Source organism: Canis lupus, chromosome 31 (assembly GCF_011100685.1).
Source record: "Canis lupus familiaris isolate Mischka breed German Shepherd chromosome 31, alternate assembly UU_Cfam_GSD_1.0, whole genome shotgun sequence".
NCBI lineage: Eukaryota > Metazoa > Chordata > Mammalia > Carnivora > Canidae > Canis > Canis lupus.
The window spans coordinates 31824416-31843374 of record NC_049252.1 but is presented as its reverse complement, the minus strand read 5'-3'; the positions used below and the strand labels follow the sequence as shown (position 1 = coordinate 31843374).

At 46.8% G+C, this 18959-nt stretch overlaps 1 protein-coding gene across 5 annotated transcripts in view; it reads left to right on the top strand.

Moving 5' to 3' along the window:
* The first annotated feature begins 7874 nt into the window (after window positions 1-7874).
* Window positions 7875-18959, top strand: part of HLCS (holocarboxylase synthetase) — a 226248-nt gene continuing 215163 nt past the window's right edge. For 3 of the 5 annotated variants that reach the window (XM_038581460.1, XM_038581464.1, XM_038581459.1), the window contains exons 1-2: window positions 15979-16288; window positions 16875-17035. The gene's annotated coding sequence lies outside the window, so the exon portion shown is untranslated. The other 2 variants (XM_038581462.1, XM_038581461.1) reach the window with 2 other exon arrangements.

Below are 18959 nucleotides of genomic sequence, written 5' to 3'. Positions count from 1 at the left end.
CTCAGTCAGTTAAGCATGTGACTCTTGATTTCAGCTTGGGTCATGATCTTGTGGTCCTGGGATCAAGCCCCATGTTGGACTCTGTGCTCAGCAGGGAGTCGGCTTGGAGATTCTCTCTCTGTGTCTCTCTCTGCCCTTCCCCTAGTGTGCGTGTGTGCATTCTCTCTCTCTCTCAAATAAATAAATCTTAAACAAAATTCTAGTTAGTGAACATATAGTGTAATATTGGTTTCAGGAGTAGAATTTTGTGATTCATCACTTACATACAACACCCAGTGTTCATCACAAGTGCTCCTTAATCCCCATCCCCCATCTAGCCCATCCCCCACCCACCTCCCTCCTTCAACCCTCAGTTCGTTCTCTATAAGTAAGAGTCTCTTATGGTTTGCCTCTCTCTCTCTCTTTTTCTCCCTTCCTCAATGTTCATCTGTTTTGTTTCTTAAATTCCACATGTGAGTGAAATCATATGGTGTTTAGCTTTCTTTGACTTATTTCACTTAGCATAATATACTCTAGCTCCACCCATGTCATTGGAAATGGCAAGATTTCAATCTTTCTGATGGCTGAGTAATACTCTCTAATATATATATTAGACACACACACTACATTTTCTTCTTTTATTATTTCAAATACAGAGAGCACAAGTGGAAGGAGAGGAAGGGAGAGAGAGAGAAAGAGAGAGACAAGCAGATTCCCTGATGAGTGCAGAACCTCATGTGGGACTCAATTCCAGGACCTCAAGATTATGACCTGAGCTGAAGTCAGATGCTTAACCGACTGAGCCACCCAGGCGCCCCATACCACATCTTCTTTATCCCTTCATCAGTCAATGGAAATTTGGGTTCTCTCCATCATTCGGCTATTGTTGATGCTGCTGCTATAAACATTGGGGTGCATGTGCCCCTTTGAATTGGTATTTTTGTATCCTTTAGGTAAATACCTAGTAGAGCAATTGCTGAGCTGTACGGTAGTTCTATTTTTAACTTTTTGAGGAATCTCCATACTGTTTTCCAGAGTGGCTGCACCAGTTTGCATTTCTACCGACAATGTAAGCAAGTTCCCTTTTCTTGGAGATAGGGTTTTTAAAGAAGTAATTAAGGTCAAATGAGATCATATGGGTGGGCCCTACTCTAATATAACTGGTGTTCTCCTTTTTAAAAAAAGATTTCATTTATTTAAGAGAGAGCACGAGTAGGGGGCAGGGGAGGGGCAGAAGGAGAGGGAGAACCAGACTCCCCACTGAGCAGGGAGCTCGACATGGGGCTCGATCCCTGGACCCCAAGATCATGACCTGAGCTGAGGGCAGATGCTTGACCAACTGAGCTACCCAGACATCACTTCTTTAAAAAAAAAAAAAAAAAAGTTTTTATTTTTTATTTCTCAAAGTAATCTCTACATCCAGTGTGGGGCTCAAACTCACAACCCCGAGGTCAAGAGTCACACACTCTTCCAACTGGTGCCAGCCAGGCACTATCACTAGTGTTCTTATAAGAAGAGGAGATAAGGGGGCGCCTCGGTGGCTCAGTCGTTTAAGCAGTAGACTCCTGGATTTCGGCACACTGTACAACTCTTAGAAAAAGATGAGGGGGCACCTGGGTGGCTCAGTCGGTTAAGCGTCTGTCTTCAGCTCAGGTTATGATCTCAGGGTCCTAGAATCTAGCCCTGTATCGGGCTCCCTGCTCAATGGAGAGTCTGCTTCTCTTTCTCCCCTGGCACCTCTTCCTGCTCAATCTCCCTTTCTCAAATAAATAAACAAAATCTTAAAAAATAGTCATAAGAGAAAATACAGTTCAGCATTGTACTGTATTTATGGAGAAAAAATCCACAAGGATCTGTGTAAAAAATGGATCCCTATGCTTATGTTTATCAAAGATCAACTGTATATCCAATTAATTCCTCGCTCTAGAAAATCAGGTGTGTTGACGTTCTCCTTATTCATTTTTCATCTTATTTCATTAGCAGATCTTGTGTTTAACTGGCTCAAAAACAGCCCATCATAAAAAGTGAAAGAGTAAGCAAGTCTCTTTCCCACCCCTGCACCTTTCTGCTCCATTCCTCCATCCCCTACTTTATTTTTTTTTAAAGATTTTATTTATTTATTCATGAGAGACACACAGAGAGAGAGATGCAGAGACACAGGCAGAGGGTGAAGCAGGCTCCATGCAAGGATCCCGACGTGGGATCAAGTCCCACCCAGGTCTCCAGGATCACGTCCTGGGCTGAAGGCCACACTAAACTGCTGAGCCACCCAAGCTGCCTCATCCCCTACTTTTCAAAGCTTCTAGTGCAGGCTTGAGGGTTCCTTATGCAAATATAAGCAAATATTCTTATAGTTTATCATCAGCCCCTCTGCCTTTACACAGAAGGTAGATTACCATATTCCAGAATTTCTCTTTCCATATCAATGCACAGAGAGCTTCTTCTTTTTTTTTTTTAAGATTTTATTTGACAGAGAGAAAGGGGGGGGGGGTGGCACAGGAGAGCACAAGCAGGGGGAGAAGTAGGCAGAGGGAGAGGGAGAAGCAGACTCCCTACTGAGTTGGGAGCCTGATGCGGGGCTAGATCCTAGGACCCTGAGATCATGACCTGAGCTGAAGACAGACACTTAACCAACTGAGCCACCCAGGCACCTTCTCATCTTTTTTGAAGAGTTGTACAGTGTGCCAGTGTGTGGAGTGCCAACATTTATTTAACTATCCCTACCTGATGGACATTTAGGTGGTTTCCAACCTTGTGTTACTACCAGCAATGCCTTGGCAACTAACCTTATACAGGTGTACACCATCATGCTCATCTGTGACTCTATCTCAGACTAAGTTCTTGGAAGAGGGGCCAGAGTTCATCACCACTATACCAGGTCCTCTTTCCTTTGGGACCCGGGATGGGCCTAGGCTTCTATGCCAGGAGCCTGTCACACTCCTTCGGTCCCTGGGAGAGATTTATTCCACAGGATAGTTTGGAGGAACTGGCATAGTGTATGCATGACTCATGGAACATGATGAACTCAACTTTACCTTTCACCATCTCTTTAAATGCATCCAGTGGAAATTATCTCGCCTGCCCCAGAAACAGAAGTTTCCTAGGCTTCTGTAACAAAGTACCATAAACTGGATGGCCTAAAACAACACATTTATTTATTTATTTATTTATTTATTTATTTATTTATCCTCACTGTTCTGGAGGTACAAGTCCAAAATGCTGGTCTTGGCAGGGCCATGCTCCCTGTGAAACCTGTAAGGGAATCCTTTTTGTAACTGCCCTGCTTTGGTGGCTCGCTGTGTCCCTCCAGTCTCTACCTTGGTCATCATGCACCTCCTTCCGGCCAGTATGACCCTGTCCTCACTAATGACATCTGCAATGACTGCATTTCCAAATAAGGTCACATTCTAAGGTCCTGGAGGTCAGGACGTCAACATATCTTGTTTGGAGGGAGACATAATTCAGCCCCTAACGTAGGCCCAAAACTCTTTGGCTCATTTCAGGTAGGAGACAATGTTAGGGGTTCTTTTAAGTCACAATGTCATTCTAATTCAGAAACTAGTATTTCCAGTCCTAGCTACCCAGCAGTCTTTCAAGCTCCATTCCAAGGCCAACTGTAGGTCAGGGGTTGGCAGCTGCCTGCCTGCAGAAGGGAGTGTGGCTGGGGGTTCCTGCTCTCTGCTGGCCTGGTGCCCTGCTCATTGGCTCCCCACCACCTATGGGCTTAATCTCCAGCCAGGGTGGGAGAAGTGGGAGGATGGGACAGGTCTGACCGGCTGGTGGCAGGGAGGGGGCTCCATGTTCTCAAGGGTCTATTATTCAGCTCCTTGTCCTCTCATGGGTATTTCTGGAATTTCTTTTTTTTTTTTCTTTTTTCTTTTTTTTTTATTTCTGGAATTTCTTTGGAGGTTTCCAACTTGGAGCATTCTTTAAAAAAAATTTTTTTTTTAAAGATTTTATTTACTTATTCATTAGAGACACACACAGAGGGAAGCAGAGACATAAGCAGAGGGAGAAGCAGGCTCCATATAGGGAGACCGATGTGGGACTCAATCCCGGAACTCCGAATCATGCCCTAAGCTGAAGGCAGACACTCAACCACTGAGCCACCCAGGCGTCCCCCAACTTGGAGAATTCTTGACTGCAGATCTCCTGATTCTGGCAAATGCAACTTGATTTGGGGAATTAACTTGCAACTTCTTTTTCAGCCCTAGAAATCTAACATTCCTCCCTCTGCTCCTAGGCAGCCCTTTTGGGCAGGACCCTCAGTGAATCAATGACAGCCCTCTACTCTCCCCCATGGCCCACATGGGATTCAAGGACCCCTATAAGAACTGCAGACAGCTGCATGCTCCTAGCCTTGCCACCAAAGCATTCAGTCAATCCATCTGGATTTCCCAGGGGATGTCAGAGGCATGTCCACAGGGTCCTCCAAATGCAGGGACACAGACTAACACGCTCTCTGGGCTACTCCTGGTAGAAGGAGGGGTTAGAAGACCCCTCACAGCAGGCCCAGGGGTCTCTCCAAATAAATATCACCCCACTCTTCTCCTCACTCTGACCCCTTGTATTTCCTTTTTTAGGTTGAGTTGCTGAGGGACCAGGTAAACATCACTTCTTTTGCAGCTCTGGCAGGTGGGGGGTCTTCCTCACTATCCCTTTATGTGGGATATATAGGCATCATGGCATCTCACAGAAGATTCCATTCTAGTATTCTCTTCCTACCTGCCAGCACACTGACCATAAATACAAGAAAGTGATTTACAAATTCTCTCCTGGTCTTTTATTTTTATTTTTTTAATAGATTTTATTTATATATTCATGAGAGACAGAGAGAGAGAGAGAGAGAGAGAGAGAGAGAGGCAGAGACACAGGCAGAGGGAGAAGCAGGCTCCATGCAGGGAGCCCGATGTGGGACTCGATCCTGGGATTCCGGGATCATGCCCTGGGCCTAAGGCAGACAGCCAATGAGCCACTGAGCCACTGGTGCCCTAATTAGCTTTATTTTTATTTTATTTTATTTTTTTAATTTTTATTTATTTATGATAGTCACACACAGAGAGAGAGAGAGGCAGAGACACAGGCAGAGGGAGAAGCAGGCTCCATGCACCGGGAGCCCGACGTGGATTCGATCCCGGGTCTCCAGGATTGCGCCCTGGGCCAAAGGCAGGCGCTAAACCGCTGCGCCACCCAGGGATCCCCTAGCTTTATTTTTAGAATCATTTTAGATTTACAGAAAATTTGCAAGATAGTGGAGTTCCCATAAACCAGTTTCGTGTTGTTAATACATTACATTATCACAGTGTATTTGTCACAGTTACTAAACCTATATAGGTATTATTATCTCCAGTCATACTTTATTCAGATTTTCTATTTTTCCCTAATGTTCCTTTTCTTTTCTTTTTTTAAAAGATTTTATTTATTTATTCATGAGAGACAGAGAGAGAGAGAGAGAGAGAGAGAGAGAGGCAGAGACACAGGCAGAGGGAGAAGCAGGCTCCATGCAGGGAGCCCGACGTGGGACTCGATCCCGGGTCTCCAGGATCATGCCCTGGGCTGAAGGCAGGCGCTAAACCGCTGAGCCACCCGGGCTGCCCCTAAGGTTCCTTTTCTGTCCCAGGATCCCATCCAGATACCACATCACATTCAACCCTCACTTTAGGTTCTTATTTATTTATTCATTTATTTTTAAAATTAAAAAAAAATTATTTATGATAGTCACACAGAGAGAGAGAGGCAGAGGCACAGGCAGAAGCAGGCTCCATGCACTGGGAGCCCAACGTGGGATTCGATCCTGGGTCTCCAGGATCGCTTCCTAGGCCAAAGGCAGGCACCAAACCGCTGCACCACCCAGGGATCCCAGGTTCTTCTTGACTATGAAAACCTCTCAGATTGTCCTTGTCTTCGATGACTTAGATGGTTTTAAGGTCAGGTCAAGTATTTTTGTAGAATGATCCTCTCTGTTGGAATTTGCCTGATGTTTTTTCTCATTACATCCAGTTATGGGGTTGGGGGAGCATGGTATAATAAAAAATATATCTGGTGTTTGTCCCCAGGTCCCGGCACACAGCTCCCAAACCCTTGGAAGTTCCTGGTAAGGGCAACCACAGAGGAGTTCATGGGAATGAGGTGATAACCCTGGGCTCCCATTTGGCTCAGGACAGGGCCTGGGAGCTACGGAAACCACCAAGTCATCAGAGGGTTCTAACTTTCACTGACCTCAGCCTCCACCTACCCAAGTGAAATGGTAAAAACCAACAAACAGAAAGGGTTCAGGGCTGGGTCCTGCCAGGGTGGGGCTGGGTGCAGAAAAGGTAGAAAAGCTCTGGGCCTCCCTTGGGAGCTCCTCTTCCATCCTGATGCTCCTCCTGAGCCTGGTGCTCCTCCTTCACAGTATCTGGGGGAACGGTGAGTAAAGCCCTTTCCAGGGTTCTGAGTGGTGGTCTAGGGAATTCTCAAACTGGAGGGGGTGAGGGTGGGAACCCACGACTTTGTTGCCCACCTGGCAGAAATGTGGGTGGTTTGGGCATCCATTTGTGGCTGGTGTCTGAAGTGGGGGCAGAGCATCAGAGACCTCCCTGGCTGTTGGTCTTGGAAAAGAACCTGAGCCACCCAGGCGTCCCTCAAAAACGCTTTAAGCAACAGCAAAGAAAGAAGCCATCAGGCACAAGAACTGGACTACCCTGTAAGAATCGCTATGCAAGTTAGGATCTGGAGTGGAGAGAAATACTTCCCAGGCAGAAGCAGGAGGAGGCTGACGCGGCCTCTCAAGTTGAGGTTGGAGATAGGGCAGGTTATTTGCTCACGCTTAGGGGGAGTTGTAGCTCTTGCTGGTTGTTCCTCTCAGGGACTCTTGCACGCTCAAATTTTAACAAGCAGTTAAATGTATTACATTTGCAAAGCTCTCAGGCCGGCCTCCCCGCTGCTGTAAGTACTGGATAACACCATTTATGAAATAAAGAACTACCGGGGGCGCCTGGGTGGCTCCATGGTGGAGCCTCTGCCTTGGTCTCAGGTCGTGATGCCCGGATCCTAAGATTGAGGCTTGCACCGGGCCCTGCAGGGGGGGAGGGGGAGGGATGTGGGGGGTGGAGGGGTGGAGGGGGTGGAGGGGGTGGAGGGGTCTGCTTCTCCCCCTGCTTGCTTCTCTGCCTCCCTCTATGTCTCTCATGAATGAATAAATAAAATGTAAATAAATAAGCAAAAAGCCAAAACCAACTTGTTTTTGTTTGGGACTGGGACGCCCTTGGGGAGGGCGCGGAGAGCCCCTATCTGTGCCGAGCATCTTGGGATCGGGTTATAAGGAGGAGCCCGGCTGGAGGGCTGCAGGGCGGACCGGGTGGCTCAGCGCCGCCTTCGGCCCAGGGCGTGACCCGGGGTCACGGGATCGAGTCCCGCGTGGGGCTCCCTGCAAGGAGCCTGCTCCTCCCTCTGCCTCTCTCATGAATAAATTAAAATAAATAAATAAATAAATAAAATCTAAAAAAAAAAAAAAAAAAAAGAGTCCGTAGAGCACCAGGCGGAGAACAGGCCGGCCGAACAGCAGCAGGACGGGGTAGAAGCGCGGCTCGCACGCCCTCCCGCGGCCCCGAGCCCGCCGCGCGCCTGCGCACTCCACGCGGTGGGGGGGCCGCCGCGGGGCAGGGCGGGACGGCCGCAGGCCTCCGGGGGAGGGCGGGGCCGCGGGGGACGGCGGGAGACCCTCCCCGGCCCGCGAGACGGGGCGGCGCTTCCGGGGGGGCGTGCGAGGAGACGTCGGGGACGCGGCAGCGCCGCCGCACTCGCGCTCCTCCCCGCGCGTCCCCCGCCGGCTCGGCCGGCCTGTCAGTGCGCACGCGCGGCCCCGCCCCCCCCCCCCCCCCCCCGCCGGGCGCCTCCCGGACGCGCGTGCGCGCCTGGTGCAAGAGAAGCTCGCGTGGGTTTTCTGCAGTGGGTGCGGCGGAGGCTTTGCGGTGACCCCAGTCCAGGTGCGAGGGGGAAGGGAAGAAAGAGTGGTACGTTTGCCCGCAGTGAAAACCAAGCATCGGTTCAGAGGCAAACAGAAGCCTCCCAGAAAGAAAGTAAAAGATGGGGAGGATAGGCTTGCAACGTCTTATCACACATACAAGGTTAGTGTCCCACGTAAATAAGATCAAAACTTCAGCTTTATTTTTTTTAGATTTTAAAAATATTTCATTTAAATTCAGTTTGCAAGCATATAGTATAATACCCAGTGCTCATCTCATCATTGTTGTTTTAAGATCCGTGGTGTTTTTTTTTTTTTTTTTTTAAGATCCTATTTACCTGGGCACTTGGGATGGCTCAGTGCTTGGCCGTCTGCTGCCTTTGGCTCAGGTCGTGATCCCAGGGATCCTGGGATCCGGCCTCGGGCTCCTGCACGGGAGCCTGCTTTTCCCTCTGCCTCTCTGTGTGTCTCTCATGAGTAAATAAATAAAATCTTAAATTTACCCATTAGAAAGAGAACACAAGCAGGGGAAGGGGCAAAGGGTGAGGGAGAAGCACATTGCCCTCTGAGCAGGGAGCCCTGCACAGACAGGCTGGATCCCAGGACCCAGGGTTCAGGACCCCAGCCAAAGGCAGCCTCTTAACCCACTGAGCCACCCAGGCTCTCCCAAAACTCCAATCTAAAAGAAGGCAAGAGACATGAATGGACAATCTGCAAAAAAATAGTGTAAAATGAATGGAATCCTTAAATGAAAAGATGTTAGGTTCTCCTAATAAGAGAAATGCACGTTATTCTGAGATCTCATTTCTAAGCTAATCCAATTTGCAAAAGTCAAAAAAGCACGAGTAAAGGCGGCTGTGGGGGCACAGGCGCTACTCATACATTGCTGGTGGACATGCAAGATGGTACAACTCCTCAAGGGGAGAGTTTGGCAACATTTAACAAAACTTAGTATTTACCCTTTGACCCAGCAGTTTCACATCTAGAAACTCACCCTGGAGAAACATCTACACCAACATCACCCACACAAAGTGTGTATATATATATATATATATAATATATATTTAATATATATAATATAATATATATATTAATAATATATATATATACACACAAGGTTACCTATTGCAGCATTACTTGCAAAGACAACATTCTGGAGACAATTTTAGTGCCAATGCATAGACAAGGGCTTGAACAAACTGGCACATGCACATAATGAAGTACTATGCAGTTATTAGAGTGAGGAAGATCTCCATGAACTGATACGGAGTGATTTCTAGGATATACTGGTGAAAAAAGTCAAATACAAGAAAGTACACGTGCTACTTTTTGTGTAAAATAAGGGGAAATAAAATATTTGTGTATCTGCTTATTTTTGCTAAAAAAGAACACTTATGAAGAATCAACCAGAAACTAATAAATTGGTTACTTGCAATGCATGAGTGGGAATGGGGAGAAACTCTTAAGGAATGACATGTATCTAAGCGTTTTTTTTTTTTTTTTGGTAGTTTTGACTTTTATTTATTTTTTTAAAAGATTTTATTTATTCACTAGGGAGAGAGCACAAGCAGGGTGAGCAGCAGAGGGAGAGGGAGAAGCAGATTACCTGCTGAGCAGGGAGCCCTGTGTGGAGCTGGATCCCAGGGCCTTGGGACTATGACCCGAGCCAAAGGCAGCTGCTCAACCAACTGAGCCACCTGGGCACCCCCGCTTTGACTTCTAGAAATGTGGATGTTTTTTTGTTTTGTTTTGTTTTTTATAAATTTTTATTTATTTATGATAGTCACACACACACACACACACAGAGAGAGAGAGAGAGAGAGAGAGAGGCAGAGACACAGGCAGAGGGAGAAGCAGGCTCCATGCACCGGGAGCCCGACGTGGGATTTTGATCCCGGGTCTCCAGGATCGCGCCCTGGGCCAAAGGCAGGCGCCAAACCGCTGCGCCACCCAGGGATCCCCGTGGATGTTTTTAATATTCAAAAAGTAAAATGAACAAAGATGGGAGAAGAGAAAACTAAAATTGAACGCAAACAAGTGAACAAATGAACTAAGTGGGTTAGTAAATTAACTGCAGGAGAGGAAGTAAACCCGAACGAATTGCTTTTGACCACAAATCTTCATATACCTTCTGTGTGTAAACAAGCGCACAAAACTACACAGGAATTTGAACTTCACTTAGTTGGCAGTGGTCTGGTGTAGCAATTATGAAAATATGTCCTGTGTATTGTAGGATTAGGTAGATCGATAAGTATAATACTTTGGGGAGCCAGGATTCTCACTGGAAGTAGGGCGCCACAAACATGGAGGAAGGAATGGCAAGGAAGAGCTCTGTCGATTAGAATCTACTTTCCTAGATCTCCCTGCTGAAAAAGCTGGGGGAACAGGGCCACTCCAAGAGCCATGAGCACTCCTTGCATCCCTTTCTTGGTTTCTAAACACCATTGTCCACTAATCTTAGAGTAATGGCTCACTCTGGGAGGGGCAGGGAAAGATGCCACAGAGCCAGGATAGTCAGAGACGACAATATGAAGAAAGATTAAGAGTCTCACTGAATTTCAATCTGGAGGACGGGGGGACCCAGAACACTCGGATCCCAAGGCTTTGTCTCATCCAATTGTTACTTCATTTTATTTTAGATTTTATTTATTCATGAGAGACACACACAGAGAGGCAGAGACACAGGCAGAGGGAGAAGCAGGCTTCCTCTGGGGAGCCCAGTGCGGGACTCGATCCCAGGACCCCAGGATCACGACCTGAGCCAAAGGCAATAGGTCAACCGCTGAGCCACCTGGGAGGCCCGCATCCAGCTTTTAGGAAGAGAGCTAGCAGATAACAATCATGAATCTACTTGTTTAGCTATAAGAATGATAAACTTTGGGAAACAAAGCAAAACATGTTTTCTTCAAAGGGTAAAGGAATTGTCCTGCACAATACTTTGCAGTCGTGCCATATGACATGCAAGGAGGTTATTAATTCAAGGAGGTGGAGCGGAAAAGCTCTATCTGGAGAACAAAGTGGTCAAGAGTCAGTGTACCAGCTCAGGACCTCATGTATCCCCAGTGTGCTGAGGACAACGAGATTCAGTTCTCAGATAAATTCCACAGCTGTTACCCACAGAAAGATCCACAGGAGCAGCTTGTGGTGCCAGTTGAAAGCAAGGAGGTGCTCAAAGAATGATGGAGACAGGTCAGGGGCAGCCTGACAGGGCTTTCAATGGCCAATTTGGAACAATTTCTTAAAAAAGATTTTATTTATGTATTCATGAGAGACACACAGAGAGAGGCAGAGACATAGGCAGAGGGAGAAGCAGGCTCCATGCAGGGAGCCTGATGTGGCACTCGATCTCAGGACCCTAGGGATCATGCCCTGAGCCAAAGCCAAGATGTTCAACCACTGAGTCACCTGGGCATCCCTAAATTTGAAGCACTTAGAAAACCAAATGAATAATGACAGCAGTGAATTACAACATTGGAACAAAAAAGGATCCATGAGTCCACAATGATACGAAAAAATAATCTTCCAAACACATACATAGAGGTAAGAGGAATAGCTCTTCTTTACAGTAGAGCACCAACTAATAAATGCTGAAGGAACAGCGGAGTTGGGAAAGTAACTGTATTGCAACTATTATAGCAATAAGTGACTCAAGCAGGAATCATTAATGGATGCTAAAACCCCTGGGTAAAAAGCTAGTTGGGGAATATTACACAGTCCACTCCACAGGAACCTTTATAGTGGAAAACTTGGGGGGCGGGTGTCACCTTAACCATGATCAAAGTCAGTGTTATCAGTAAAGGTGACCTGACATCATGTGCCAAAAATGCATCACTTGATTGGGTCCTGAGGAAATGGATAAACTCAGATTGAAGGATAATAATACAGGCCTGACTCACAATGTCAAAGCCACAAAAGACAAAAAGACTAAGGAACTGTCCAGATTAAAGGGGAATAAAGAGGCATGACAACTGCAGGAAATGTGTGACTTTGGAAAAGATGATATTGCCATAAAGGGTGTTATGGGGACAACTGGCAAAATGTGACCATGTACTGAACCTGAGTTATTGGCACATAGGATCAGTGTTAGAGTTTCTGAATTTGAACATTGCAAGGTGGTTACATAAGAGGACCTTCTTTTTCTTAGGAAATTCACCCTGAAATCATTGAGGGTGAACAGTCATGATTTCTGCAACTTAATCTCCACAGTGGTTCAGGGAAGAAGAAAAGTCTGTGTGGCACCTTGTACCACTTAGTGGATACATCTCAGGGTGCATAATATGTTTCCTACTGTGGAAGGTTTACAGTTTTGCAATTAAGGAGCACCTGACTGGTGCAGTCGATAGAGCATCCCACTCTTGATCTGGGGTCATGAGTTGAGCCCCATGTTGGGTGTAGGGATTGCTTTAAAATAATCATTTATGGGACACCTGTGTGGTTGAGCATGTACCTTCAGCTCAGATTGTGATCCTGGGGTCCTGGGATTGAGTCCCACATCAGGCTCTCCGCAGGAGCCTGCTTCTTCCTCTGCCTGTGTCTCTGCCCCTCTCTCTGTGTCTCTCATGAAGAAATAAATAAAATCTTTTAAAAATTAATAATAATAATTTTTAAAAAAATTTTGCCAATTAAACACTCATAAGCAATGTTGCTAACGATATCTTTATGAATATAATTTCTTCTTTCATTACTGTTTTTAGAATAAATGCCCACACAACTGTGAATCCCAAATCAAAGAGTGTACATGTTTTTATGGCCTTGAAGAAGCATAGTAGTTCGAGATGCCAAGAGTGGCTGATTTAAACAGAAGGCTGTAGGTAACAGGGGAGGTGACGGCATAGAGCTACAAATAGCAGGAGATTCTTTCAGAAAGCAGCTGCTCGAGCTCTTGGGCACAGGACTCTTGTATCACTAGGAAAACCTCCCAGACCAAGCTCACAGCAGATTTTGTAGGCTAGTAACACCCCTGCTGTTGTCCCGCATGCCATGCATCGACTCCAAGCCACCATGGCCTAAATTTAGATTTTGGGCAATAAGGGATTTGTGATTAGCCAGCTCGTAGCCTCTAGAGGATTCTCTGAAGAACCACAATGTGAAGTTTTGTGTTCAAGAACTTCACAAATGGGGGCATCTGGGTGGCTCAGTGGTTGAGCGTCTGCCTTTGACTCAGGTGGTGATCCCAGGGTCTGGGATCGAGTCCCACATCAGACTCTCTGCAGGAAGCCTGCTTCTCCCTCTGCCGATGTCTCTGCCTCTCTCTGTGTGTCTCTCATGAATAAATAAAATCTCAAAAAAACAAAACAAACCCAAACCCAAAAAACTCTGGTAATGGGAAGTACATTGGTCTAACTACTGCGGAGAACAATTTGGCATTATCTTTGAGAACTGAATATTATTAGTTCAGCCCAGTAATCCCTCTCCTAGGTCCATACCTGGGGAAGTGTTTGCCCACGGGCTCCAGGAATAAGTAAGGGTGTGGGCAGAGTAGGGCTGCTGTCACAGCAAACAAACTGGAAATAACTCAGCGTCCATCAGCTGGACCAGGGCTAAACAAATGATGTTGTAGCCATCCGATGGAATATTATATAGCCATGAAAGTGCATATAAAGTGCAGCTCTGCAAAATTATATGTGTAAATCTTAGAAGCATTGCATGGAAAAGTGCAAGGTTCAGAAGTATGGTTATTTTTTTTAAAGATTTTATTTATTTATTCATGAGAGACACAGAGAGAAAGAGAGAGAGGCAGAGACATAGGCAGAGAGAGAAGCAGGCCCCGTGCAGGGACCCTGATGTGGGACTTGATCCTGGGACTCCAAGATCATGACCAGGGCTGAAGGCAGGCGCTAAACCGCTGAGCCACCCAGGGATCCCAGAAGTGTAGTTATTGAATAATATGCTTATAAAGCTATAAGAAAACAATGTCCTGTGTAGGGATGTACTCATTTGTATTTAAGGTGTATTTTTTAGGGGAAACTGAGTGGTTCATTTGGTTAAGCGTTGGCCTTAGGCTCAGGTCATGATTGCAGGGTCCTGGGATCGAGCCCCACACCCAGATCTCTGCTTGGTGGGGAGCCTGCCTCTCCCTCTGCCTCTGCCTGCTGCTCTGCTTGTGCTCTCTGTCAAATAAATAAATAAAATCTTCTATTTTTAAAGTTTTTTTTTTTTTTAAGCAAGGGAGTGATAAATGGAATATTGAGGATGAGAGTCATGAGTATGGGATGGGAAAGATAAGAAGTATAGGGATCCCTGGGTGGCGCAGCAGTTTGGCGCCTGCCTTTGGCCCAGGGCGCGATCCTGGAGACCCGGGATCGAATCCCACGTCGGGCTCCCGGTGCATGGAGCCTGCTTCTCCCTCTGCCTGTGTCTCTGCCTCTCTCTCTCTCTCTCTCTCTGTGACTATCATAAAAAAAAAAAAAGATAAGTATAGAGGTACTGGCAATAGTCTAAGGTTTTTTGGGGATCCCTGGGTGGCTCAGCGGTTTGGTGCCTGCCTTTGGCCTGGGGCGCATCGAGTCCCGCGTCGGGCTCCCCGCATGGAGCCTGCTTCTCCCTCTGCCTGTGTCTCTGCCTCTCTCTTTCTATCATAAATAAATAAATCTTTAAAAAATGTTTTTTTGTGTGTGCATTGTAAATCTCCTTCCTAGGCGAATAAATGCAAATGGCCAGTTAAACATTTTTTTTAAATTTATTTATTTATGAGAGACACAGAGAGAGAGAGGACTAAGGAGATAAAATGATACAACATTCAAGGTAAGAAGTTTGGCCTTAGGTTCCCATTGTCTTAGGCTTATATCCTTTGAACCCTGTAATTTCACTTAAAAGAAAGAACGTAGTAGGAATATATCCCTGAGAATTAACAAAAAGGTGGGAAAAAGTTTTGTACAGGACCATTCTCCTCAGCATTGTGTGAGCAGTCACTTGGGGTAGAAAACAATCCAACAACAGAAGAGTGGTTAACAGATCTTGGGAACACTCAAACATGGAATAGTTTGCAGCTGTCAGCAACTGTGTTCTTGAAGACATTTATTCTAGTCACCTCTGAATTTCTCCTGTTTTTACTAGAAACCTCAGCAGTGACGGAAGTTCTCAACTTGAGGTTTTCTGTGACCTGGAGGCCATCCATAGCCACTTAACTGGGAGTCAGACTCTATTTCTTTTCCCAGATGTTTAGTCTTTGCATTTATCTCATTTTGGTGGTGTTGGGGGGGGGGGAGCAGTATTCCTAATAGTCACCATGGGTCATTCTAGGTCCTACCACAGAATAATGAATTATCTATTCCCTAAAACACAGATGGGGACGGCTCAGGTTCTTGCTTGACGCTGCTGTGCTGAGAGAGAGAGGGCTTCAGGGTTCAGATGGCAAAATTAGGACCACATATCATCAAGGTAGTAATGGAAATCTAGTAAGTGCCCCTAGTAAAGGAACAGTAAATCTAGATGTCAGATACTCTTGCGATGAAAGAAGCAGTTGCCCTCTAAAAAAAAAAAAGAAAAAAAAAAAAAAAGAAAGAAAGAAAGAAGCAGTTGGCACCTAGCATTGGGACAAGAAATCCAGTGAATACGCAATTTTTAAAAATTTACTTTTTAAAATATTTATTTATTTAAAAAAGATTTCTATTTACCTATTCATGAGAGACACAGAGAGAGAGGCAGAGACACAGGCAGAGGGAGAAGCAGGCTTCACGCAGGGAGCCCAATGTGGGACTCAATCCCAGGTCTCCAGGATTACACCCTGGGCTGAAGGCAGGTGGTAAACCTCTGAGCCACCCAGGGATCCCCTATTTATTTATTTTTAAAGGTTTTATTTATGCATGAGAGACACAGAAAGAGAGAGAGAGAGGTGGAGACATAGGCAGAGGGAGAAGCAGCAGGCTCCATGCAGGGAGCCCCATGTGGGACCTGATGCCAGGTGTCCAGGATCACACCCTGGGCCTAAGGTGGCAGGCCTGAGCCACCCGGGCTGCCCTATTTTTGTATTTATTTAAGACACACACACACACACACACACACACACACACACACACACACACACAGATATAGCGAGAGAGAGTAGCCCCAAGGAGAGGGAGAAGCTGGCTCCCTGCTGAGCAGGGAGCGGAATGCAGGGGGATCCCAGGACCCTGAGCTCATGACCTGAGCCCAAGGCAGATGCCTAACTGACCCAGGCACCCAAGCGCCCCTGAATAAGCACCTCCTTCACCAAACACCCTATCAAGAGCGGTCCCCTGTGGCTACTCCTCATTTTGCAAAACCTTCAGCCACCTTCACTTCACTAAGTGCCGGGAATAAAGGCAGAACCTGCCCTTGCCCCCGGCGAGTTCCCAGCCTCAGAGAGAAGGCAGGCAGGCACGGGGTTCAAGCAATGACAAGGTGGGTGAGTGTTGTTGCTGGACGGGGCCGGGGTCGGGGGGCTCACCTGGCCTAGGGGTCCAGCGAGACCTCCCTGAAGAGGTGACATCTGGAGGTTTAAGGCAAAACCCAAGGGCAGGTAGGACAGGCGGTGTTCTGGGCGGCCGGGGAAGGGTGCTCGGCTCGAGCCAGGAGCCCTGCCAGCGTGGCCGGAGCGGTCAGGACTGGGGTCGTGCTGCGGCCGTGGGTTCCCTACCTGGCCTTTGCCACAGTCTGTTTCCGATGCCCCCGCTGCCACCTGCCGTGTCCTTGGCCGGGACGCCCCCGCCGGGCGGCAGGTGCGGGCGGGCAGCGGGGCCCCGGGCTCGGGCGACAGGTGCGCGCGGCGCCCTGGGCAGGCTCGGTCGGCCAGGTAAGGCGCCCAGGTAAGGCGCCTGGCAGCGGCGTCCACGCCCCCTGGGGTGGGGGGGCTCCCCGAGGACTGACGGGTTCCTCCGCTTTAGATCGCGCTGTTATTCCCCTGGGGAGGGGGCTATTTATAGAAAAGACCTGTTAGATCACCTCCTGCTCTTCTGCTTTTTTTTTTTTTTTTTTTTTCTTATTCAAGATGCCTGACTGGGGGCTGGAGGCAACCGTCCTTCCAGGGCTGAAGTCGTGTTGGAAGCGGGCTGCATAGAGCAGTTCCAGTTCAGCTGCGTCATCTGCTCTTGGCTCCTCCTGGAAACGGCCCTTTCTCGACTTAGGGATTCACCAGCATTTGTAAACAGGGTACGTGCTCGCCCCGTGGTCACCGAGTTGCTGCTTCCTTTTCCAAAGTCTGAATTTCTCCTTTTATCCCACCAGGTTTACTGTTATTTTATTGTAAACTGCATGCAGTGCTTTTGAGGTTAAGAAGTGAGGTTTGCATACACTTTTTTTTTAAAGATTTTATTTATTTATTCATGAGAGAGAGAAAGAGAGAGAGGCAGAGACAGAAGCAGAGGGAGAAGCAGGCTCCATGCAGGGAGCCCAATGTGGGACTGGATCCCGGGACTCCAGGATCATGCCCTGGGCCAAAGGCAGGCACTAAACCACTGAGCCACCCACGGATCCCCATAAACTTATTTTTAAAAAATTTTATTTATTTATTTTATTTATTTTTTTTCATAAACTCATTTTTAAAAAGGATTTTTATTTATTCATGAGAGACACAGAGAGGCAGAGACAAAGGCAGAGGGAAAAGCTAGACCTTCTGCGGGGAGTCCGTTGTGGGACTCCATCCCAGGACCCCAGATCACCACCTGATCCAGGGTGAAAGGCAGACACTCAACCACTGAGCCACCCAGGCGTCCCTGCATAAACTGATTTATTTTTTTTTGTTTAGCTACATTATAGGGTTTATTTATTTATTTATTAAACATTTTTTTTTTTTTTTTTTTAAGTAGGCTCATGCCCATCAAGGAACCCATCCATCAGAAGCGGAGATCAAGACCCTGAGATCAATACCTGAACTGAGATCAAGTCACAGGCTTTACCAGCTGAGCCACCCAGGCGCCCCTATACGATACTTTTTAAATTGAAGTGTAGTTGACGATGTTTTAGGTGTGACACCTAGTGATTCGACTACTGTATGCATTATGCTACGTTCTCCACAAGTATAGCGTTTAAAAAACATGTTTGCGGGATCCCTGGGTGGCGCAGTGGTTTAGCGCCTGCCTTTGGCCCAGGGCGCGATCCTGGAGACCCGGGATCGAATCCCATGTCAGGCTCCCGGTGCATGGAGCCTGCTTCTCCCTCTGCCTGTGTCTCTGCCTCTCTCTCTCTCTCTCTCTGTGTGTGACTATCATAAATTAAAAAAAAAAAAAAAAAAAAAAAATTAAAAAAAACAAACAAACAAACAAAAAAAAAACATGTTTGCATTTGAAAAAAAAATCACAGGTTGACATGCAAAAAGTAAGGGACACTGACAAGGGGCATGGCAGCTTTTCTGGACCCCTTCCTGGCATCTTGATGCTGGTGCCTCTATAAAGACACTGGTTCAGGGTGTGCCTGGGGGGCTCAGTCGATGAAGCATCTGCCTTCCGTTCAGGTCATGATCCTAGGGTCCTGGGATAGAGCATTGCATCTGGCTCCCTGCTCAATGAGGAGTCTGCTTCACCCTCTACCTCTGCTGCTCCCCCTGCTTGTGCTCTCTCTCTTTCTCTGTCAAATAAATAAATGAATAAATAATAATAATAATAATAATAATAATAATAGTAAAACAAAACCCAGACAACACAAGTTCAGTGAAAACAAGAAAGCAAAGCCATGCTGGCTTGGGAATGTAAGGGATGCATGTAATGCTCCCATTCTCCCCGATTCTTTTCACCAAACTTTGCTTGCCAGACCCATGAAGTTTCCAGAGCAAAAGATGTTTTATAAGATGCTTTTCCATGCCTGAGAAAGGCAACTTGATCTACTTGAAAGGAGCTCTGCTTTGGGTAGACTGCAGCCCAATTCCTATGCTGTTAGAAGGAGGTAATCCTACTCACCCTTAAGAGTTAGGAGGATGAAATGAAAGCATCTTGCCCTTCTAGTCCCTTCCTGTTGACTCGTCCAGGTGGGCTATTCCTGGATCGGATCATCGCTACTCGGCCCTGCGCGCCCACCTCATTCTTAATCCTCAGCCAGCATCATGAGGACTCTGTTCTCTGGTAGAACCATGGGACAAAGG